Below are 23,076 nucleotides of genomic sequence, written 5' to 3'. Positions count from 1 at the left end.
ACTTGAGTGGCTCTCACTGGGTTCTGTTACCCAGAATCTCTTGCAAACCTCAAACTTAGTAAAAAAAATAACACATTTTCCTCATATTTCTGTGAAGGAAAGTTCTGGAATCTGCGTGGATCCTCAAAATTCCACCTACCTCGCATCCCCCAAAGTCTTCCCAAAAAACTGGTACCTCACTTGTGTGAGTAGGCCTAGTGCCCGGGACAGGAAACGGCCCAAAGCGCAATGTAGACACCACATTTTTACAGTGAAAACTGACCTTTTTTTTCGCAAAGTGCCTAGCTGTGGATTTTGAACCCTAGTTCTGCCGGCACCTAAGGAAACCTAGCAAACCTATACATTTGTGAACACTAGACACCCAGAGGAATCCAGGAATGGGTGACTTGTGTTGCTCTCACCAGGTTCTGTTACCCAGAATGCCCTGCAAACCTCAAACTTTGTAAAAAGAAAAAAAAAACATTTTCCTCACATTCCTGTGATGGAAAGCTCTAGAATCTGTGTGGATCCACAAAATCTCACTCACCTGCGCGTTCCCCAAAGTCTTCTGATAAAAATGGTACCTCACGTGTGTGGGTAGGCCTAGTGCCCGTGACAGTAAACGGCCCAAAACGCAACGTGGACACACCACATTTTTACAGTGAAAACAGTGCCTAGCTGTAGTTTTTTAACCCTAGCTCTGCCGGCACCTAGGGAAACCTATACATTTTTGAAAACTAGACACCCAAGGTAATCCAGGAAGGGGTAACTTATGTGGCTCTCACAAGGTTCTGTTACCCAGAATTGCCTGCAAACCAAAAAAACTTTGTAAAAGAAAAACACATTTTCTTCACATTTCTGTGGTGGAAAGCTCTGGAATCTGTGTGGATGCAACTCCAATAGTCCGGAGCGAAGCAAGATGGCGACCGTGTGAGGCGGTCGTAGGTGGCTCTCACGGGGGTGACATGATTAATCCAATTTAACTCCCCGTTACCCCAGAATGCAAACCCCCCAAGCTGGTAAATATGAATCTATGGTACCTGGTTTTGAAACCTGGATCAGAACACTGACAGAGATCGCTGAGGCACTGATTGCAGGGTGTAGGGGCTTTGAGAAGGAGCTCTCCCAAACCGTGAGGCGAAGTGAGATGTGCAGCGGCGTCCTAGTGGCCAACGGGATGCCTCCCAAGTCTGGTACGGGAGGCAGAGGAGCGACTCTGCAGAATGCACCCCAGGACTCCCCCTGGAAAGAACTGGTGCAATCGGAGACGGCTCCCACGGTCCCCGTGGCAACTCAAGGATGCAGGCAGAAGGGCCGCGCTGAGAATCCCCTAGACGGGAAGGGGTGGGGCGCAGGATCACAGCCCCAATCACCGCGGGCCGCAGTTTCAGTCATTGACCTGCTCCGGGGGCCCGGCACTCAAGGAGCAGTGCGGGCGGATGAGCAGCTAGGAGCAGGAGCTGGCGGACAGAGCAGGAGAATAACCGGTAAACCACCATTAGGGCCAGAGGAGGCGGTGTAACCGGAGGAACGGCGGAAAACGAGATACTTCTTGTGACACTACAGGGGGATTTACACGAGACACTGCACCAGATACCCCAACAGTTAAAGGGGGGTGTGGAGATCCTTAAAGATACAGGCACACAGGGAAAGGAAAACGAGGGAACTTTGCCAGAGGTGTGCATTGGGACTGAACTGGGTGCAGGGGAAGCCGATGCGGCTATCACGGAGCAAAATATGGGGGCCCCTGGGGGTCATGAGCTCCAACAGGAAGGAGTAAATCAATATACTCAAGAGGATGCTCTGGGAGATATGGATGGAGGGGGTAGGAGAATCCCGAATGACCAGCTGGGGGGTCGGCCGACACCTCACTGCGTAAGACTTAAGGACAAAAGAAAAAGAACCACTAGGGTCAGTAAGGGCACATAGACCGCCAGGGATGAGGGAGAGGGATATTGATTCAGAAGCAAATTATTTCTATTCCCTATCGGATGCCACCTGGTCAGGATTGGGATCAGACACTGGATCTAACATAGAATCGAGCGAGGAGGACAGTGTTTCCGGTACAGGAATTAGTGGCAGGCAAAATATTCTTGCTACTAGAAAGATAAACTCCAGAGCACCTAGAGCAGAGAACCTGAGACCGAATGAGCTGAGGTGGGACTATTCCTTAGGAGATCAATCGGTGGGGAACAGTAAACAACCGATTAGGGAAGCAGAAACAACCGTAGTGCCGCCTATACTCGAATCAGTCTTGCAGTGTGTTGTAGCACATCGTGAGGAAGCCCTTATGGAGAGCAAACGTGCACAAAATGTGGCCGGGAACGTCAGGGGGCTGTCTGAAAAAACGCAAGAACTTGCAACAACATCTGTGATCGGATGACCGAAGTGGAATCAAGAACCGCTACATTGGAGGTGGATTTAGCAGGTTCAAAGGGGCAAGTGGAGGCACATGAGGCCCAACTTATAGACATTCAATGGAAGCTGGAAGAAAGCGAGAATCACCAAAGAGGAAACAACTTACGAATTCTTGGGATCCCGGAGGGAAAGGAAGGATCGGATGCAAGAGCATTTAGGGTTCAGCTGTTGCAGAATTCTTTCTCAGACCTGGAAGGTTGGAGGTGGAATGAGGAAATACAAAGGGCACACAGAGTGCCATTCAACATACGCCAGCCAATTCGTCCCGATGCCAAGCCACGGGCACTATTGGTATATTTCGGAAACTATCTACTGAGGCAAACTGTATTCGAGACGGCCAGACCAGATGCACAACGGGCAGCAGATGGGTACTCTTTTTTCACCATGCCAGATTTCTGCCATATAACAGTGGAACATAGATGGTGTTTACGTCAAATGATCACTCAGTTCCAGGAAAAGGGGGCACAAGCCTTCCTATTGAATCCGGCCAGGCTGAAAGTTGTTTGGAAAGACCGGGTCAGAGTTTTCACCTCAGAGGTCAAGGCCAAGGAGTTCCTAGATGCTGGGGGTATATAACTATCAGGTTGTGCCGGCTGGGGCGGATATATGTCGGAATTTTTTGATGCTAGGGGATTAGATGCTGTTTTCTGTCCTCCAGGTTGTTCAAGACTTTTTTTGCTTTATGTAAATATATGGCAGTATAAGATGGGGGACTCTAGTAAGTAGCTAAAAAATAAATTGAGTAAAAGGGGGGGAAATAAAGGCACTAACTGTTTTTTTTTACAAATGTCACCCCAGGGAGAACACCATTAATCATCACCACAGACCTAGATAGGTCTGTTGCTTCATTACACAGGTAGGGGGCGGGAAGGGGGGAGGGAGGAGGGGAGAGGGGGGTAAAAAGAAAAAGAAATCTCAGGAAAGTAGAGTTTGGTTGTAAAATTAAGACATGGGTTTCAGGTAATCTGAAGGAATGGTTTAAGAGGCAGAGTAGGTACCAAGGAAAAGGTAGGGATGGTTAGGTTGACTATTTTTACGGTAAATATGGGGGGACTGAACGATCGAGCTAGGACAGGAGAAGTATTGCGATCACTTGGCTTGGATATTATCTGTCAGCAAGAAACTCACATTCCTTGGCAGAAGAGAGGGCTTAATACTATTTCAGGCTATACACAAGCAATTTGCTCATCACAGACCTCAAAGACTAGAGGGGTTGCAATTCATATATCTAATCGGTTACCACCTATTAAACGGACATTAGCGGATAAATGGGGAAGGTGGACAATTGCTCTAATTCCAAGCTTTGGCACACTTTGCACTATTTATGGGTCAAATTTAGACGGAGCTGACTTGCTGGCAGAATTAGAAATCAAGCTTGCCTCCTGGCCAGTCCCACTGATTATTTGCGGTGATTTTAATATTCATATCGATGTAAGGGGGTGGGTAAGGGTGTATACCAGGGGAGGAAGCCACGGGTCTTTCAAGCCTTACAGACATTAGTTGATAGCCATGGGTTGGTAGACACGTGGTCATTAAAAAAAAATAGGGGATCCAGGATATACCTACTAATCATGCCTACATAAAAAATATGATAGGCTAGATTATTTTTATGTTTCCTCCTCTTTAATAGAAGGAGCACAGATTAGGAAGCTACCCAAGGTCCTTTCGGACCATAACCCCTTGGTATTGGATATAGAAGCCCCAGGGTATGAAAAAGCAGCCGTAAAATGGACTTTCGATAGGAAATTATTAGTCACCGAAGGTTTTATCGACCATATCAGGGGCTGGACTATGCAATTCTATGACATTAACAGGTACAGCACTTTAAGGGAGAATGTATGGGACGCATTTAAGGCAGGACATAGGGGGGAGATAATTCGTTTTGTGGGGTTTTATAGGAAAAAGCAAAGAGAAGGGATAAGTGCACTTATGAAGGAGCTGAGTAGGTATGAGGAAGAACACATGACAGCGATTGTACAAAAACAGACTCAGCTACAATTGAATCTTGAATTAAAAGTAATCAGTATTAAGGCTGAAATAAACGGGGTGTTTAACAAAATAGCAGCTGCAAGATTTCAAACCAGCCGACGAGATAACTATGAATATGGAGAAATGACGGGGAAACATTTGGCCCTTCGTATCAGATAAAGGGTAGCCGCAAGTAGTATAACAAGGCTAAAAGGGAAGGATTGTACAATCTGTACTGAACCTCAGGGGATAGTGAAAATATTTGCGGATTTTTACCAAGATCTTTATAACTCTAGGTTGAGCGCTCCAATAGCAGGGAATGTTGGTTTAGAAACACCGCCATTGATTCAAGAACTAGAAAAAGATATTACGCTGGAGGAGGTCAACGAGGCGCTGTTGTTGATGGCTTCAGATAAGGCGGCAGGCCCTGATGGAATACCAATGGAGATCTATAAAGCTTTGCATAGAAAATTTGCACCCCTTTTATTAGACCTGTTTTTAGCGGTACGACAGAAAAGAATTCCACCTAGTTCATGGCAGGAGACTAATATAGTCATATTTTAGAAGAAGGGAAAGGCAGTGGAAGATCCAGCCTCTTATAGGCCAATCTCGCTGATTAATACTGATGAAAAAATTACTCTAAAATCCTAGCGCTTAGGCTGTCAAAGATAATTGACTCCTTAGTGAGCCCATGGCAACATGGCTTCATCCCGGGTAGAGGAACGACAGACCATATTCAAAGGGTAATATCATTATTTAATATTGCGGCAGTCTCAGGGCAACAGATGTCATTGATACTTTTGGACACTCAAAAAGCGTTTGACCAGGTGGAGTGGGCAAACCTTTGGCAGAACTTAAGGTCAAACTGCTTTGGTCTGCGTATTTTAACTGCCCTTAGAGCCACGTATGTTGAATCATTTGCAAAAATACAACTTATGGGGAGGGAGTCGGGGAAAGTTAAGATCGCCAGGGGTACAAGGCAGGGTTGCCCCTGCTCCCCAATCCTTTTTGCGCTATATATGTATTTGGTAGTGGTCAGGGGTTATAGCACTAAGATCTTAGCCTACGCAGATGACATTGCAGTAGTTACCCCTGACCCTCTGGTGGCAATAGAGAGGATTGAAAACCTGGCCCGGGAGTTCGGGAAGCAGTCAGGGTATGGGCCAAATACCGACAAATAAAAATCATCTGCTCTAATTTGGTTACTTGGCAGGATCCTCGGAGGGTGGAGGCAGCCACGTATTTAGGGATAACTATCGCAGCAGATGTCGGGACAATCTGGAATATAAATGCAGACCCTCTCATCAGGAAAATAGGGGCTGACTTAAAGAGAATGGATAACTTGCATTTATCTATTATTGGAAGGGCAAACGTCATAAAGATGACTATGTTTCCTAAAATGCTATACTTGCTACGATGTATACCATTGGAACCACCGAATTCTTTCTTTTAAAGAATAGAGGGGGTTTTTCACAGTTCATCTGGGGATATAAGAAAGTTAGGAGGTCTCTGAAATTAATGACCCTACCACAAGATCAAGGGGGTTTGGCTGTTCCCAATCTTTTATATTATTATTGGGCTATTATGCTCCAGCAAATGACCATTTTATTTAGACCTAGGTCAATAATACCAGCAGTTCAGGATAAGGAGATTCCACCTTCCATGTTTGAATTAGCTCTGGGTGACGCAGCACCAGGGACAGTACTTAGACAACTGGAGGGGAGTTACTATAAGAAGACTCGTTTTAAACCCCTGAGAGCAGCCTGGACAGTTTGGCAGAAATCTAGTAAATGGTTAAAAATCCCCAAAATCCAAAGCTATTTGTCATTATGGCGCTCATCAATATTCTCAGCTCCATTGTACGATAAAATTGGTAGGCAATGGGAGCAGGCGGGAATTAACTGTGTTGGAGAAATTTTTAATTCAAATGGGCTTATGTCATTTGAAGAAATCCAGGAACGATATGGGATAGATCCCCGATGTTTATTTAAACATATACAGATTAGGGAGGCAATTAAATCAGCCACTTAACAACTCACCAATATGGGCCGTATCCCGCTTTTAGATTCCCTAGTACATAGCAGCCCCAATTGAAGGAAATCTATGTAATGTCGTTGGAAGCTAACCCCAATAACAACAAAAATGGAAAGTGGGTGGGCAGCTAAATTGGGAAATCAGGACCTGGACCTATGTAGATCCCTAGAACTGTCAAAAAAAGATCCTCTTATCTGCCAATCTTAAGGCTCAACACTTTAAAACAGTTTTCAGACTTTACTTCACACCAGCGAAATTGTGGGCATGGGGCAAAAGGGAGACCAATAAATGCCCAAGATGTGGACAGGGCCTGGCTGACATGGCCCACATGTTCGCCGAGTGTTGTAAACTAAGCTGAGTGAAGCAAGGGATTGAAACATTTCTATATAAGGTCATGGGGCGAGTGACCCCGCTAACTTCAACTTTAATTCTATTCGGTTGTGACGTAACCCTACAGCTAGAATTAACCCGAGTTTATTTTTGTTTTCTGGTAACAGCAACTCTACGTATAATGATTGCCTCAAAGTGGAAGGAGGAAGATCCTCCGACATACCAAGCTTGGTATGCCAGACTCTTCCATGTATTTAATTTAGAGATGGCATTATATAAATGTAAGGGAAATAGAGCTAGGAAAAAAGGGCTAAAAATTTGAGGTCCCTTGGTGGAGCAGTAAGGATAAAAGGAAAAGTACACCTCTAAGACCAAAAGAAAGAATATGTATTTCTTGTTTTTTCTATTGTTTTTATTGTTTTTGTTGTTGATACGATGTCTTGATCATTTTTGTGGAACCACTGTTACTTTCCTGAGAAATAAAAAATAAAAAAAAAAAGGAATTTGTGTGGATGCACAAAATTCCACCCTCCCTGCATTCCCCCAGGTCTTTTGTTATAAATGGTACCTCACTTGCGTGGGTGGGTCAAGTACCTGTGACAGACAAGGGCCCAAAATGTATCGAGGAGACATCAAAATTACCGATCACAAAACGACCTGGTTTTGCAAGTTGGGGATCACCTGGGTTTTTGGCCCCGGGCTCGGTGGTCATCTAGGGAAACCTACCAAACCCACACATTTTTGAAAACTACACACCCAGGGGAGGCGAGGGAGGTATGGCTTGGGTGGACCTCCAATGTTTTCCTACCCAGAATCCCCTGCAAACCTCAAATTGAACTGAAAAAAATCACTTTTTTCTCAAATTTCTGTGTGGGAAAGTTGTGGGATCACCGGGCTGACACAAATTACCTACCACCCAGCGTTCCCCCAGGTTTCCCGATAAAAATTATACCTCACTCGTGTGGGTGGCCCAAGTACCCGCGACAGGCAAGGGCCCAACACGTATTGAGGAGAAATCAAAATTACCTGTCACAAAACGATCTGGTTTTGCAAGGGGGCCATCTGGGTTTTTGGCCCCAGGCTCAGCGGCCATCTAGGGAAACCTACCAAACCCACACATTTCTGAAAACTAGACACCCAGGGGAGTCCAGGGAGATATGGCTTGAGTGGAACCCCCAACGTTTTCCTATCCAGATTCCCCTGCAAACCACAAATTTTACTGTAAAACCACATTTTCCACATATTTTTGTGTGGAATCACCGTGCCGGCACAAATGACCTACCACATAGCATTCCCCACAGTCTCTCTCCCGAGTAAAATGATACCTCACTTGCTGAGATAGCACCCTGAGCACTTAGAAAGCGAAACTTAAATGAGCCTTTCAGCTCATTTCAGTTTCGGTTTCACTGAACATGACGGCGCGCTGATCGTCATTTCAGGTAAACCACACAGACAGCCTCTTCCCCAGCTCCCGAGGCTGTTGGCGGGGGGAAGAAATCCCTCTGGTGCCCGCACCAGAAGGATTTCAAATGCCATTTGCGAGGACGGCCGGGGGCCGTCCTACGCACATGAGCACTGGTGCATCCGATGCACCGAAGGGGTTAAAAATCCTTGCTTTCAAGTGGTTATTTGTTCCCATTTGTCCCACCTTTTCGTTGTTTGTTCCCTCCCATGGAGCACGACCCCATGACTTGTAGCTTTCCTCTTGGGTGCATTTAGGCTAGTGCTGTTCACCACTTTTTTTCTTTTATTTCTGAAAGCGGCATGGGAAGGCTCTCTGGTCAGGCTCTCGGGTCGCACAGCTGCTCCGTATGCTTTTCGGTTTCAAACTGCATTGAAAACAGGTCTTTAAAGAGCGCAATTGAAACTAAGCCTGTAAATCGTGTTGTTGTTAGTTTCATGTGTGTGTTTCCTGCTTGTGTTGCAAACTCTGCACCGTATCTTGGAGCATAGTTTTGTTAATTTTTTTTATTATACTGTCCCGCTTTTATCATTGGCTGCCTATGGGGAAGGGCGGGGGCAACTAGTCATGTCGGTGGCTAATAAAACAGAAAGTTCTCCCCGAGCCCCAGTCTCTCTCCGCATCCGCTCATTATGTTCGGGCTGGCACCGGGATCCCAAGAAGCAGCTTTAGGTTAAGGCTGATGTTTCGGCTCCTTCTCACGGATTTCTTTTTCACTGTTATTGCTGTGTTTTGCATTTCTATCAATGCCTACAACAGAAATGAAACTGCAAACATTTCCTCTCCGGCACTCATTGCATTGTTATAGTATGCCACAATTATGTTGATTCCCGTATCAAAACAGCTATGTGCACGTAAACTATCCTGCAACCTCGACATGGTTTATAGGCAGGTTAGTCACTCTGTAAAAGCCCCTTGCTAAAAACAGTTTAGCTTTTGAATTCTCTGAGTTATCCCTGACTCTGCCGATGTAGCACAGTAACAAACAGGCTTAACCTCTTCTGTGCCCATGACGAGATAGTCTCGTCATGGAGCACGGTTGCGCTGTGACCATGACGAGACTATCTCGTCATGAACCCCACCCACTAATGCAACGCCCGGCACGGGAGGGGGAAAGGGTGTGACACTGAAGGGGTTAATGTGTCCTACCCTGTACCTACATTCTACAACAAAATGTACTTCTTAATAGGTGTGTTCGGGTCAGGTCGAAACTCATTACTTGCCCACAATAGTATTTTAGGAGCATAGGTGCACGCAATGAGATTAACGGACGGTACGTTAAGTCAAATTTAGCGAAGTAATAGTTCTAGTGCCTAACAGATGATGATTTGAAAAATATTTTTGTGTTTTTCAAGTACCATTCATTACTTTTTAATTAAAATGAATTTGTATAATTGGACTACGTCTTATCTAAAAATGTTGTACTCAGTGAATTATTTCATTGTTTTCATTATGACCAGAGGAGAGTACCAGAATTGTACGGTTGCTTAAGGAAAGGCTTGGGCATTCTAGTCTGTTTTCTACTACCATGGCAGAACGTGACACGGTTCGCAGAGAGAGCCGAACAATGACAGTGTAATTGTACAATGTAGTGCATTTCGAACTGCTTGCTGTATTTTCACTACTCCCCCGTGCCTTATCTTTGCTCCAAACATGGCTCCCAAGCTGCAGCTGCCCTTTGCCTCAGTAGCCCATCAGATCACGGTCCAGCAGGATACCTTGATATGCTTTGTGCACTGGGATTTGGTGTCGCAGGGCTATGGATGTTTGGGGAATGGGGACAGGGTAAGGGACCCATTCTCCCCCGGCAGTGTTAGTGCTTCTACTTTTGGGAGTTTGCAACCCCTTATGTATTATGTGACCCTTGCCTTGGTAGAAAATATAATTGATATACTCTTTATAGGTTAAATCTCCTCCGATACCTTGGAAGTGAGTCCAGCGTAAATGTATACCTTTTTCCTAGGCATAACTGGCAAGCTTTCATATTGGTTATGTGTCTTCTATGGTGTATTACCTGACCCTTACAGCTTGTTCAATCTCTTGTGGCCTGTACACGCCCCTCCTGGTTTAATTGGTGGCTCTGGCTCCCCTGTTCACCAGTGGCACAAGAAGTATAAGTAGATGTTGTTGCACCCAGGATATTGTGCTGCTTGGCTAAATACTTACAAGGTCCCAAAGGCGAGACCTATCATCCTTATGGCTATGCCAGTGCTTGTTTAAGAGTTGACAGTGGTCTGTGGGACTCCTTCCCCTATGCGAATGGTTTACCACCAGTTTTAAACTGGTGGTATAGTATTAATGTTTTGGGACCAGAATGTGGTTGAAAAACATTAATATATACCATTGTAATTCGGTATTTGGAAGGGACATCCCTTCCAAGTACCAAATTTGTATTTGGTAGCTAATGCAAATTGATATTTGGTCACAATTTACCAAATGGCAATTTGAATTTTGTAAAAAGCGTTTTTGCTGCCGCAAACGACCCGATTCTGTGGAACGGGCTGTTTGCGACCGCAAAAAACTTTGTACATCTGACCCTAGATTCTTAGTATGGGCACTTTTTATCCAACTGGATTCATACACATGGCTCCGCAACAGTCGCTTGTGTATTTGCTGTACTGGCCAGTTCAGGTCTCAAATACTCTTCTCTAGATGTTGTTCTTACCCTTGACAAACAGGTAAAATCTCATTATTTTCAACAAGGATCATCAGGAAATTCAAGAATAGACTACTTCTCACTTTTCCTCCAGTTGTTAAGTCACCACCTGTATGGGATCTTAGCATAGTCCTGGCGGCACTGATGAATGTCCCCTTTCAGACGTTTCTTGAAGCAGCTTCTAAGCACCTTTTTTGAACACGACTATGGTGCCGATTAGGATCCTGGAAAAACCGGGTACGAACCGTCGGTCGGAGCGTTTTCTCCGTCCGACTCGTACCCGGAACAAAAACATTACAAACATGGAAGTACGATTCACACGGAAACACCATTTCCGTACGAGTCGTACAAAACACCGACCGACGAAAATATACATACGAATGTGATCCGGGAATGCTCCGACGTGACGTCGGGACGCTTTCAGGCAGCGTTTCACGACCCAGGAAGTACGAATCGAACCGACAGCAGTCCGGACGGCAATATTTTTACGGCACCCAAAAAGTGCCGGAAAAGCGAAGTACGCCGCGAAACGACCAGATTAGGGGGCCCGGTATGCGCCGTACCCCCCCCCCCCAGCCCCCGTGAGTACGCGCCGAACCCCCCCAGCCCCCGTGAGTACGCGCCGAACCCCCCCGTGTATGTACACCCGTGTACGTACGAGTAGAACCCCCCCGTGTATGTACACCCGTGTACGTACGAGTCGAACCCCCACCCGTGTATGTACACCCGTGTACGTACGAGTCGAACCCCCCCGTGTATGTACACCCGTATACGTACGAGTCGAACCCCCACCCGTGTATGTATACCCGTGTACGTACGAGTCGTACCCCCACCCGTGTACGGGGGTTCGCCGTGAACTCACGGGGGCTGGGGGGGGTACGGCGCGTACTCACGGGGGCTGGGGGGGTGGTTGGGCGCGTACATACGGGGGCTGGGGGGGGTGTTCGGCGCGTATGTGGGCACATGTCTCCTTGGTTGCTATGGGAGTTCGGTGCGGACGGTGTTTTTTCCATCCGGTTGTAACATCGGACGCACGGGATGGATCGTACTTGCGCGGTCGGACTTCACTTTTCACATTTGTACGGTAAATCGTCCGGGGACGTGTCGGACACATTTTCCGACCCGAGGACGTGTGGGGAATTATTCCCAATGCGATTCGTATGGACTTTTTCCCATGCGAATCGTAGTTGGCAGTTTGTACGGCACTTGTACGATTCGTACGGTAAAAAGACCGGATACGAGTCGTACGGGGAATTTTTTTCCAGGATCCTAATCGGCACCATTGTTGGATAAAGCTGTTTCAAACTAATCCAAGTTTTATACCCAGCATGTCAACTTCCTTTCATTAAAATGAGCGGGTTTGTCAACAGACTTTGTTTTTCCTAATCTAGTTTTGATAGCAGACAAGTTGATGTATTCATTGGGTGTAAAGACATGCTTTAGGTTCTTCTTGAATAGAACACATAGTTTAGAAAGTCAGGCTAGTTATTGGTGTCATTTGAGCAGACCAGCAAGGGCAACGTGATTTAAAAACAAGGCATACGTTATTTGATTGCTGTGTAACCTATTTAAATAAGGTAAGCAATTGAATCTATGAAATATTCAGTGCCTAATAAGAAAGGTTTACCTACCTATAACTACAGTACACCAGTGTTTGTATCGTTCATAGACACACATGGGATCCATCCTCCTTCCCTTTCTAGAGGCTTCATCATTTATGCTCCTTAACAGGTTTTGAACATCCGGCAGTTGTAGCCTTCATGACAGGAGTAGAGTTCCACTGCTTATCCACCTGATTGGTCAGAATGTGGGTCTTTAAATAAGGTGGATAAGCTGCATGTGTCTGTCTGTTTTGATTGATAGTGAGGGGCTTTACAGCTCATTTCAACATGCCATTATCTACTGAGGGTTCCCAGCCTGATGACGAGGGATATTCAAGACTATGAATGTATGAATAATACAAATTTTGGAGAACTTCAGTTATAGGTAAGCAACCTTTTTACATTTTGGTCCCCTAGGTCATTCTGAATACCAGGACAAGATGCATGCTGCTTGGTCTGAGCTCCACTAAAGTCAGAAACTCCAGTTATGTGGTGGCACTTGAGGACACACCAGGAGAGATCCACCATAGGCCAGCTGAGGAGGCCCTGTTTGACTGTGGCCAGGAGAACTCAGATGGTGAAGGGGACCAGGTTACCAAACTTCCGGAAAGCTGCTAGAAGGACTCTACCTTTGATTCTGTGATGTTCCTAGAGAATCTCACTGAGCATCATGAAAAGGTGTTGCAGCAAGTGACCCATTGTACTACAAGAGTACACATTTACTGCAGGAACTACCTGGGTAGCAGGAACATCTCTACTGATGTCCTACAGACTTCAAACTGCATGCAAGTGGTGGGGTGATGGAAAATTTTGTCTACAAAGAACCTGAAGGATGGTTTGAAGTTTAGCCCGTACAGGATTTACTTAATGCAGTGGGTTGGCTACATTTCCTGAAAATGTTTTGGCCTAAGCTACACTTTGACGGGTATTAATAAAAAAAAATCCTTTTTTATCAGGTTTTTCATTACATTGTAGTTAAAAGCACTTTTTACTCAAGTGGTGGTTATATTTGTAAAATCACATATCTCCTTCATCAGAGGTCACAGAATGAGAGATCCTTTTGACTAATTTCAGTGTCTGCCATTCCTGAATTGATTTCAAACAAATGCAGCTATGTGACTAGGACCTCTTTCTTTTCTCATATCTTCCCGTGGCAGTATTACTAGCTGTTCATGGCACAAATGTCAGGCGCAGACCACATGAGTTCCTTACAGTAGCGTTGAACAGAGTCTTAAAGAGTGACGTCAACTCTACATGCTGGAAGGACAAGTGGATGACCCGAGGCCCGTGGCGCTAGATGGCATTGAATCTGTGCAGGAAGTGTAGGCTTGGAAGGAGGTGCTGTTGGATGCGTCCATTCTTCTAATCAGTGTGATTTAATTGATTACATTGGTACCTTAACAGCAACCTTTTCCAGCTTTGATGGACATTCTTGTTTGCATCTGCAAGGTTTTTCACAGGGTGCTTAATAGAGAAAATTAGACCTATCAATAGTTATTGAAATGGGGTTTGGTTATAAGGTATACCTTGTGCCAGGCCAGTTCTCTGGGCTGTGCAACTCAAGGGCAGATAGGCAATCATTTCATCAAGTATCATCACTGTCCCTGGAACTGTAGAAATAAGATACTACTACGAGCTCACGAACTGCCATGTACCTCTTCTTTAGATTTCGACTTTTAAAGGGTACAGTAGTTAAAGAATGCCTAGTTCAGACAGCACACAAAACACATTCAAAACATTAAAGAGATCAGACTTTTATTACCACCAAAGAAATATGCTTATAGACTTGATAAAGTTGTTTAGTACATTAAATAACATTCTAGCACACAGTTTCCATTGCTCTGTAACTTTCCTCTGTCTATTGTTTGAGCGCTATCATCATGGGAATGCAGAGAAACCAATCTTTTATAAAAAAAGATACATTTTTTTGGACAGACTATTTACTGTATGTGATGGTGCACAGACAAAATATCGAGTTTTATTTTTTTGTTTCATATTTATTTATTGAGAAAAAGACATAAACAGTACATAGAATAGCGTGTGTTCATACACAGTAACAATAAGTCATATATAATAATAAACAATAAGTAATAGATGAGTTATATAAAATTATAGAGCACAGGAAGAAAATAATTTTAGTATATATATTAGAAAATAAGTAATATAACTTTTGTAAAGTAGAAAAAAGAAAAGGTAATAGAGAGAATACAAAAAAATTAGATAAATAATAAAGTATAAATATATGTAAATGAATATATGTAAATGAAAGAAGTATTAGAATATAAGGTTATATCATATGATAAGAGTGGAAAGAAAAGAATTCACAGATTGTGAAGAAAGGGAGCCCAAACTTGCTGAAAAATGTCCTCTTGATCCTGTAATGTATAAATAATACGTTCATGAGAAGCAGTTTGAATCATTGCTACCATCCATTCTTCCTGCGTAGGGGGACTAGATTATTTCCAATGTCGCAGGGTACAGTTTTTAGCTGTGGGGAGTGCAGTATGTAAAAGACGACGTTGCGGGCGTGTGATAGTAGTAAGACTTCTAAAATCATGTAATAAAATAATAGAAGGGGTAAGAGGAGTGTGGAGAGAAGGGATCAAATCCTTTAGTGTGTTCCCAACATATGCCCACAAATTCTGCATGGAAGGGCAGTCACAAAGTATATGGGGAAGATCACAATTAACTCCAGTACACCGCCAACATTTAGAGTGAGGTAGAAGTCCTGTTGTTTGTAATTTTAGAGGTGTCCAATGCCAATCGTGTACCCTACAAAGGCAGAATTTCAAACGAGCCTCTCGGGTACCCTTATCTAGGGCTTCTATCATATCTGACCAGTCACCGTCTTCAATAATGATGTGTAGACGGTCTTGCCATTTCTCTTGAAGAGCTTTAAGAAGTGGTTTTAAATATAGGTGGTGAATCAAGACACCATACAGGCCTGATAATACCCCTTTATGGTGACCCCAAGTAAGTAGGTAGTCTAAGATTGGTGAAGAATTCAGAGACCAGGGAAAAGAACCAAGACATCGTTTGAGACAGCATTGCAGTTGTGTGTAACGTGTGAGCTGATGCGGCGGGAGACCAAACTCTTCACTAAGTGAATCAAAGGATTTTAGTTCTCCATTTTGGATAAGTTGATCAATCGTGTGTATTCCTCTTGATTTCCAACTATGCCATTGGAGTGCACAATCACTTATACAAATACTTTTATTACCCCAGAGAGGGGCTTTAAGTTGTAATCGGTGGCCAATTCGGATACTACGATGTGGACGTTGCCATGTTCGATAAGTAGCTTGCAATATTGGATGCGGGGAGAGAAATGTGGAAGACGGAGTCTATAAAGGAAATCTAGACCATCATCTCGATTAAGTATAGAATGTTCTGTTGTGACCCACTGTGGAGGATCTGTTCTTCTAGGAAGTAAGTAAACTAGCTGTGAAAGATGTAAAGCTAAAGAATAATGTTCTAAGGATGGTAATCCCAAACCACCGTAAGATCGACGAACCAATAATTTAGAAGCAGCTAGACAAGGCTTTGTAGATCCCCAAACAAAAGATCAAATTCTGGCATCCACTCTGCGAAGTGTAGACAAGGGAACAAGAAGTGGGAGCATACCAAGTATATAGCTAAAACGAGGTAAGGTAACCATCCTCACTGCTTGTACCCTTCCCCACATAGAGAGACTCAAAAGAGACCATTTTGCAAAGTCAGTTTCCATTTGTGTTATAAGGGGTGTAATATTATCTGTGACAATATTTGATAAGCCTTTATAAACCAAGACTCCCAAATATATTAATTGGAATGGTTTCCAAAAAAAGGGGAAACCATCGATTGATGCTTTAGTGGTACCAGGGGAAATTGGCAGAGCCTCACTTATATCCCAGTTCACTTTGTAACCAGAATGAGTTGCAAAACCATCAATGACCTTAAGTAAAGATGGCTGAGAGTGAGGGAGATCTTTTAACGTGAGCAGAATATCATCAGCATACAAGTATAATTTAGAAGTGCCTCCTGCTATATGTATACCGTGTACATGAGGTGAATGCCGAATGAGTGAAGCAAGAGGCTCAATTGCTAGTAAGAATAAAAGGGGGGAAGTGGGCAACCTTGTCGGGTACCTCGCTTAATGGGAAAGGGATAGGATAAAAATCCACCACATCCGACTTAGGCTGTCGGAGTATCATATAAGAGACGAACTTTAGAGATAAATTGGTCACCTAGGCCAAAACGTTTCATGGCTGCAAAAACATATTTACAGTCAATGTGGTTGAATGCTTTTTCTGCATCCAATGAGAGAGCCAAAGCATCTTCCATCATCTTATTTACAGACCACAAATTATAAGCCAGGGTACGGAGATGGTTCCTAGAATAACAGCCTGGGACAAAAACAACCTGTGACTGGTGTATGAGAGAGGGAATGACTTTACATAAACGTGCCACTAAAATACTAGCTAAAATCTTTACATCACTGTTGATGAGGGAGATAGGTCGGTAACTACTACAGACAAGTGGGTCTTTAACGGGCTTGGGAATAACCGCAATCAACGCTCTGTTAGAAATAGGACCAAGTGACTGCGTTTGAACCGCCTCTTGAAAGGCAGTAAATAAAGTATCAACAGTTTCTGTCCCAGTCCATTCATAAAATTCCACAGGGAAACCGTCTCCTCCTGGAGATTTGTGATAAGGCAGTTTGGTGATGGCTATAGAAATTTCTTCTTTGCTAATATCACCACCAAGCAGGGCTGTACTTTCATCTGTGAGGCAAAGGAGATTGATATCTGCCAAATGTGAAACTATTTGATCCTCAGTTACTGATGTTTCAGGGGTATACATTTTTTTATAAAAGGATGCAAAGGTATCTTCAATGTCCTGTGGTCTCGTAAGGATCCCACCCCATCCGAGCGTAAGGCAGGAATGGCCATAACTGCCTCACGCTGATTCAACTGAGCTGCCAATAGACGACCTGCTTTTTCACCCTGCTCATAATGTCTACCCTTTAGGCATTGAAGAGCATACTCCGTTTTAGAAATATATACGTTATTAAGCTCCAGTTTAGCAAGTTCAAGTTTAAGACGGTTGGGTGATGTGGGATGGGATGTGTATAAACGTGTCAGAGAAGTTATTTTAGTCTCTAATTCAGTACAACGTAAAGAGTTAGACTTATTAGTTTCTGCAGCATCTCTCATCTACATTGCTTTAGCAGCTGCCCAAACAATTCTGCTAGAAGAGACAGATGATTTAGTAACAGTTAAATAATCAGAAATGTGTGAACGGAGTAAAAGCTTACTTTTGGGAGAGAGATATCTTTGAATATTCATACGCCATGGTTTACGACCTGGGGAAGCTAAACCAATCTCTAGAGTAATAAGGATAGGGCCATGGTCTGATAGTGCAGCCTGCGGAATACAGGATTCAGTAGTGATTGCTGCAAATGGATGCAAGAGGAGAAAATAGTCTATCCTAGACTTGGTGCCATGGGTGGAGGAGAGAAAGGTGTACTCCTGGTCAGAAGGATGACAAAGACACCAGTGGTCCACTTATCCATGATCTGATGTTACATCTCCCAACAGGGCTCGGTCTCCTACATTGCATCTATCTAAGGGACCCGTTCTGTCAGTTATAGGGTCTCGGGCAAGATTCCAGTCACCGCCAATAATGTAACTAGAAGCACTAATTACTACCAGTAAACGATTCAAACTGAGAAAGAAAGCACGTTTGGCTCCTGTTGGAGCATAAACCGAGCCAACACAGAGGACCTTATCACCTATCTTCAGCTTTGCAAAGATGTATCTGCCATCTGGATCAGTCCAAGTCTTGATTATTGTTACCGGTAAGGATTTATGAAGAAGGATAGCTACACCGTCTTTTCATGGATTATTCTCACGAGGAGGAAGATCTGTCGTAAGCTCTCAATAAATGACTTTTCCCACCCAATCTCTTCACAGGATTCTAGAGCGCCTAAATGGGTTTCTTGTAAAAGAGCTATGCCAGTCTTTTTTGTTTGGAGGTAGGAAAGTATTTTTTTACCCTTAATAAAGTGTGTAAGGCCATGAACATTCCACGATATAATGCGTGGAGGATGGGAAGCAGAGAAATTATTCACAGCCATGTGCAGTTTAGTGAAGAAAATAACAGAATATACGTACGAAAATAAAAAGAGGAGAAAAAATCAAGGATCAATGTGGGAGGATAAACAAGGTAAAGAGAAAAAGGTTCCCGGCAAAAAGATAGAGTGAGTGTATGTTACTTAGGAATATAGAGGAAGAATTCAAAAGGACCCAAAGTAGAAAAATTAAAATGACTCAAGAATTAGGAAAGAGAGGAAAAAGCGCTCTGTGGGTCCTGGCTTGCGGGCTATGCGCATGGGGGAAGCCCCGCACAGCGAGAGGCATAGAAAGAGTGAATGGATATGGCAAGTAGTGAAGAGTATAGTAAAGATGTGAAAAATTATGGGGCAGATTTACAAGCCCCTTGTGCCTCTTTAATGCCGCTGTTGTGTCACGTGACGCAGCGGCGGCGCAAAGCTAGCGCCGTGGTGTGGGATACTTACAACGTGACACATCTGGGAGATGCATCACGTTGTAAAGCCCAGCGCCACATGTAGGCGTTCCAACACAGGAACGCCTCCTAAAAGAACTGAGTGAAATCTACAAGATTTCACTCAGCTACTTTTAAGGCTTTAAGGCCATGCTGCGTGAAAACCCTGTGCCTGCTTGAAGCAGGTGTAAGGATTGACGCAGCATTTTAAAGATAGTGCACCCCTGAGCCTTGCTGGAGCTGCATTGCGCTTGCGACGCAACTCCAGCAATGCGCCGCCTTTACGGAAGCAGATGCGTCACGCATCTGTCCATTTTTCCCCCATGGTGCGCCGCATTGTAAATGCGGTGCATCCATGGTGGCGGAGCCGTGACGCACAATAACTGGCGCATCCCTGCTGAAATGCAGGGAAGCGCCAGTTATTGTAAATCTGCCCCTATGGATATAAATAAATAATTAAATATTATAGTATAGGATGCAGTATAAGAAGAAAAGGAGAGAGGTAAGAGAGTAATGGAAGAATTACGTATTAAATACAATCATTATAAGAATAACAGTTGAATCTTATCCGAATTGATTAATATAAGGTAAAACATATCAAGTAGGTCATACAATTGTTAATTACATTTCTACGTAAATATAAGCAAATAATAAATATAAGGACATATAAGATAAGGATATAAACAATACTGAAAGCAGAGAAGAATAAAGAATATCCGTATCTAAGTAGAGTGCTGCAGGAAAAATCTGAAGCAAGAAGAAAAACTGAAATTAAGAACAATTAAACAGCATGTAAATAACATTTAATAACAATTTAAATCGAAGGCTGAATAAAGAACAGAATATCTAAAGAATAAAATAAATATACAAGTAACAGGAAGGCGTAATAGTAAAAATACTAATAAAGTATATAATGCATAACTTTGAGGCAATAGTTCCTATGTATTCCTTCATGAAAATATATATATATATATATATATTCAACATATACTTCCCAAGGAAATAATTGGCACGCACTCCCAATCTCTGGAATCAATATCCTCAATATTCTTTATTCAGCTTACAGCATTGCAATCCTTCGAGAGACAAACCAACGCGTTTCGCTATCCGCCGATAGCTTGGTCACGGTCAATATGCCTAATTCAAATCCACCAATAAAAACAGTGTGATGCTCAATCACATGACCCATGATGTCAATCATCAAGCTTTACCTGTTCGCAAAGACCTCTGGTCTTGGTAGTTTTAGGTATTCCTGCTACCCTTTGACTGTAATTTGGTGTTGTATTTATGTTGATTGTTCATAAACATAAACCCAATTGCTGATACACATAATGTCTATATGAACATATTTAACGATAGGAGAATCTCCCCAAATCTTACGACAGCTGAAAACAGCGAGTTACCGCATCGAGAGTCACTTTCTCTTGGGACATATGTACCATTTCAATTATATCAAGATGTACATTGATTTTAAAAGCGGAAATTTTTAACCTGTAAGGTTTGAGAAATAATATTGCAACTGGAGCTTATACATTTTGATTTTCTTGTTTTGATAATTATATGCCCGCCAGTGGGCTATCATTACTCCTGTAAACAATAAACTATCTGCGCCAACATTGCATAACCTTTCATTTAGTCATGGTAACTAAAACAGAGTAATATTGCATCTCGAGCTTATACATTTTGATTTTCTTGTTTTGATACTTATATGCCCGCCAGTGGGCTGTCATTACTCCTGTAAATAATCAACATTGCATAGCCTTTCATTTAGTCATGGTAACTAAAACCCAGAGGGATTACATCACTAGGTGATCTTATGTATTCCATTATGATTGACATCATGGTTTAGGCCTCATCATGGTTGTTCCCCAGAAAACCAAGAGCATCACCAAAAAAACACACACAAGTTTGTCAATATCATAAATGAATATATAACTCTTCACTTTGATTTAACCCCCAAGGGGTATAGGTCCTGAAATTCAGAATCTGACGTGATTCTCGACGTCTCAAATTTTTTTCGCGATCTCCACCTCTGTCATGCATGGGGATCGTCTCCAGGGCATAGAAACAGAGTAACTTCCAGTCACTCCCGTGATGGCTTTCCATATGCTTGGCAACAGCATTGCTCCTGTCTCTGTTCACCGTGGCTCTTACATGTTCTAAAATTCGTTTTTTTAGCTCGCACTTAGTACTGCCAATGTACTTAAGAGGGCACGGGCATTCGATGACATATACCACGAACTGGCTTTTGCAGGTGATGAGATCTCTCATTTGCCACGTCTTGTTACCCTTTTGTAGTGAAACCTCTGTTACATTCTTGGCTATTTGGCAGACTTTGCACGAGTGGCACTTTTTAAAGCCTTTGGTTGTTAGCCATTGTGTACCTTTCTTTTTGTTACTGTCCTGATAATGACTGTGCACCAATTTGTCGCGTAGATTTTTGGCACGACGAAAAGTGATGTTTGGATGTTTACCTACGAGTTCACCTACAACTGGATCCAATTGTAGCAACTTCCAATTTTTACGTAGGATGTCACTTATGTGTTTCACTTCTTTTGAATGATCCAAAATGAGTCTTATTGGTTTTGATTGATTTATCTCTGTTTTGTCACCTTGATTTTTGGAGTTGATGATGGTCAGTCTCTTTTTTGCATTGGCACGTTTCCAGCATCTTTTAATTATTCCTTTCTTATATCCTCGGTGTTTGAATCTTATTGCTGAGTCTTTACTATGTTGTTCCCACTCATGTTGTTCCGAGCAGATGCGGCGTAGCCTTAAGAATTCTCCATATGGGATATTGTCCTTTACTGATGGTTGGTGGAAGCTGTCTGCATGAAGGGTTGAGTTGGTAGATGTTTCTTTTCTATGTAGTGTGGTTTCGAGTTTGTTGTTCACAACATATATTTCTGTATCTAGAAAAACCACTCTGCTGTTGCTGATGTTATATGTGAATTTGATGTTTGCATCTGTGGAGTTTAAGATTTCAAAATATTCTTCAAATTCAAGTGCTGTTCCATCCCACACTATAAGTAAGTCGTCAATATACCTCAACCACTTCATAACTTTCTCCACATGTTTGTCGTTGTTTGGATGCCATGCCATCTGTTGCTCCCACCACCCCATGGTGAGACATGCAAGAGTTGAGATTGAGTACAAAGGGCATCAAGAAGTGGTCGATGTAACTAGCTACGGGTTCCAATAGTGATCCTTTGGCTGAAACTATCGGTCGATAGTTTCAGCCAAAGGATCACTATTGGACCACTTCTTGATGCCCTTTGTACTCAATCTCAACTCTTACATCCAGGACACAACAGATCTCTTGAAACACCTGCAGGAACTACCCTGGCAAGCTTCGTATATGCTAATCACGATGGATGTGACCTCACTCTATACGAACATTGATAACGACATTGGCCTAACTGCATGTGCACACTTCTTAAAAGAAAGAGATATCAAATTGAAACATCACAATCAGATGTTGATCGACATGATCCAGATGTGTTTAAATCAAAACGTTTTTCTCTTTGGAGATGAGATCTACCTCCAAATTAAGGGATGTGCGATGGGTTTCTCTTTTAGCCCGGGATATGCATGTCTCACCATGGGGTGGTGGGAGCAACAGATGGCATGGCATCCAAACAACGACAAACATGTGGAGAAAGTTATGAAGTGGTTGAGGTATATTGACGACTTACTTATAGTGTGGGATGGAACAGCACTTGAATTTGAAGAATATTTTGAAATCTTAAACTCCACAGATGCAAACATCAAATTCACATATAACATCAGCAACAGCAGAGTGGTTTTTCTAGATACAGAAATATATGTTGTGAACAACAAACTCGAAACCACACTACATAGAAAAGAAACATCTACCAACTCAACCCTTCATGCAGACAGCTTCCACCAACCATCAGTAAAGGACAATATCCCATATGGAGAATTCTTAAGGCTACGCCGCATCTGCTCGGAACAACATGAGTGGGAACAACATAGTAAAGACTCAGCAATAAGATTCAAACACCGAGGATATAAGAAAGGAATAATTAAAAGATGCTGGAAACGTGCCAATGCAAAAAAGAGAC

The sequence above is a fragment of the Triturus cristatus genome, chromosome 12 (assembly GCF_964204655.1).
Source record: "Triturus cristatus chromosome 12, aTriCri1.1, whole genome shotgun sequence".
Taxonomy (NCBI): domain Eukaryota; kingdom Metazoa; phylum Chordata; class Amphibia; order Caudata; family Salamandridae; genus Triturus; species Triturus cristatus.
The sequence above is the reverse complement of the archived record's forward strand: the minus strand, read 5'-3'. Positions refer to the sequence as shown.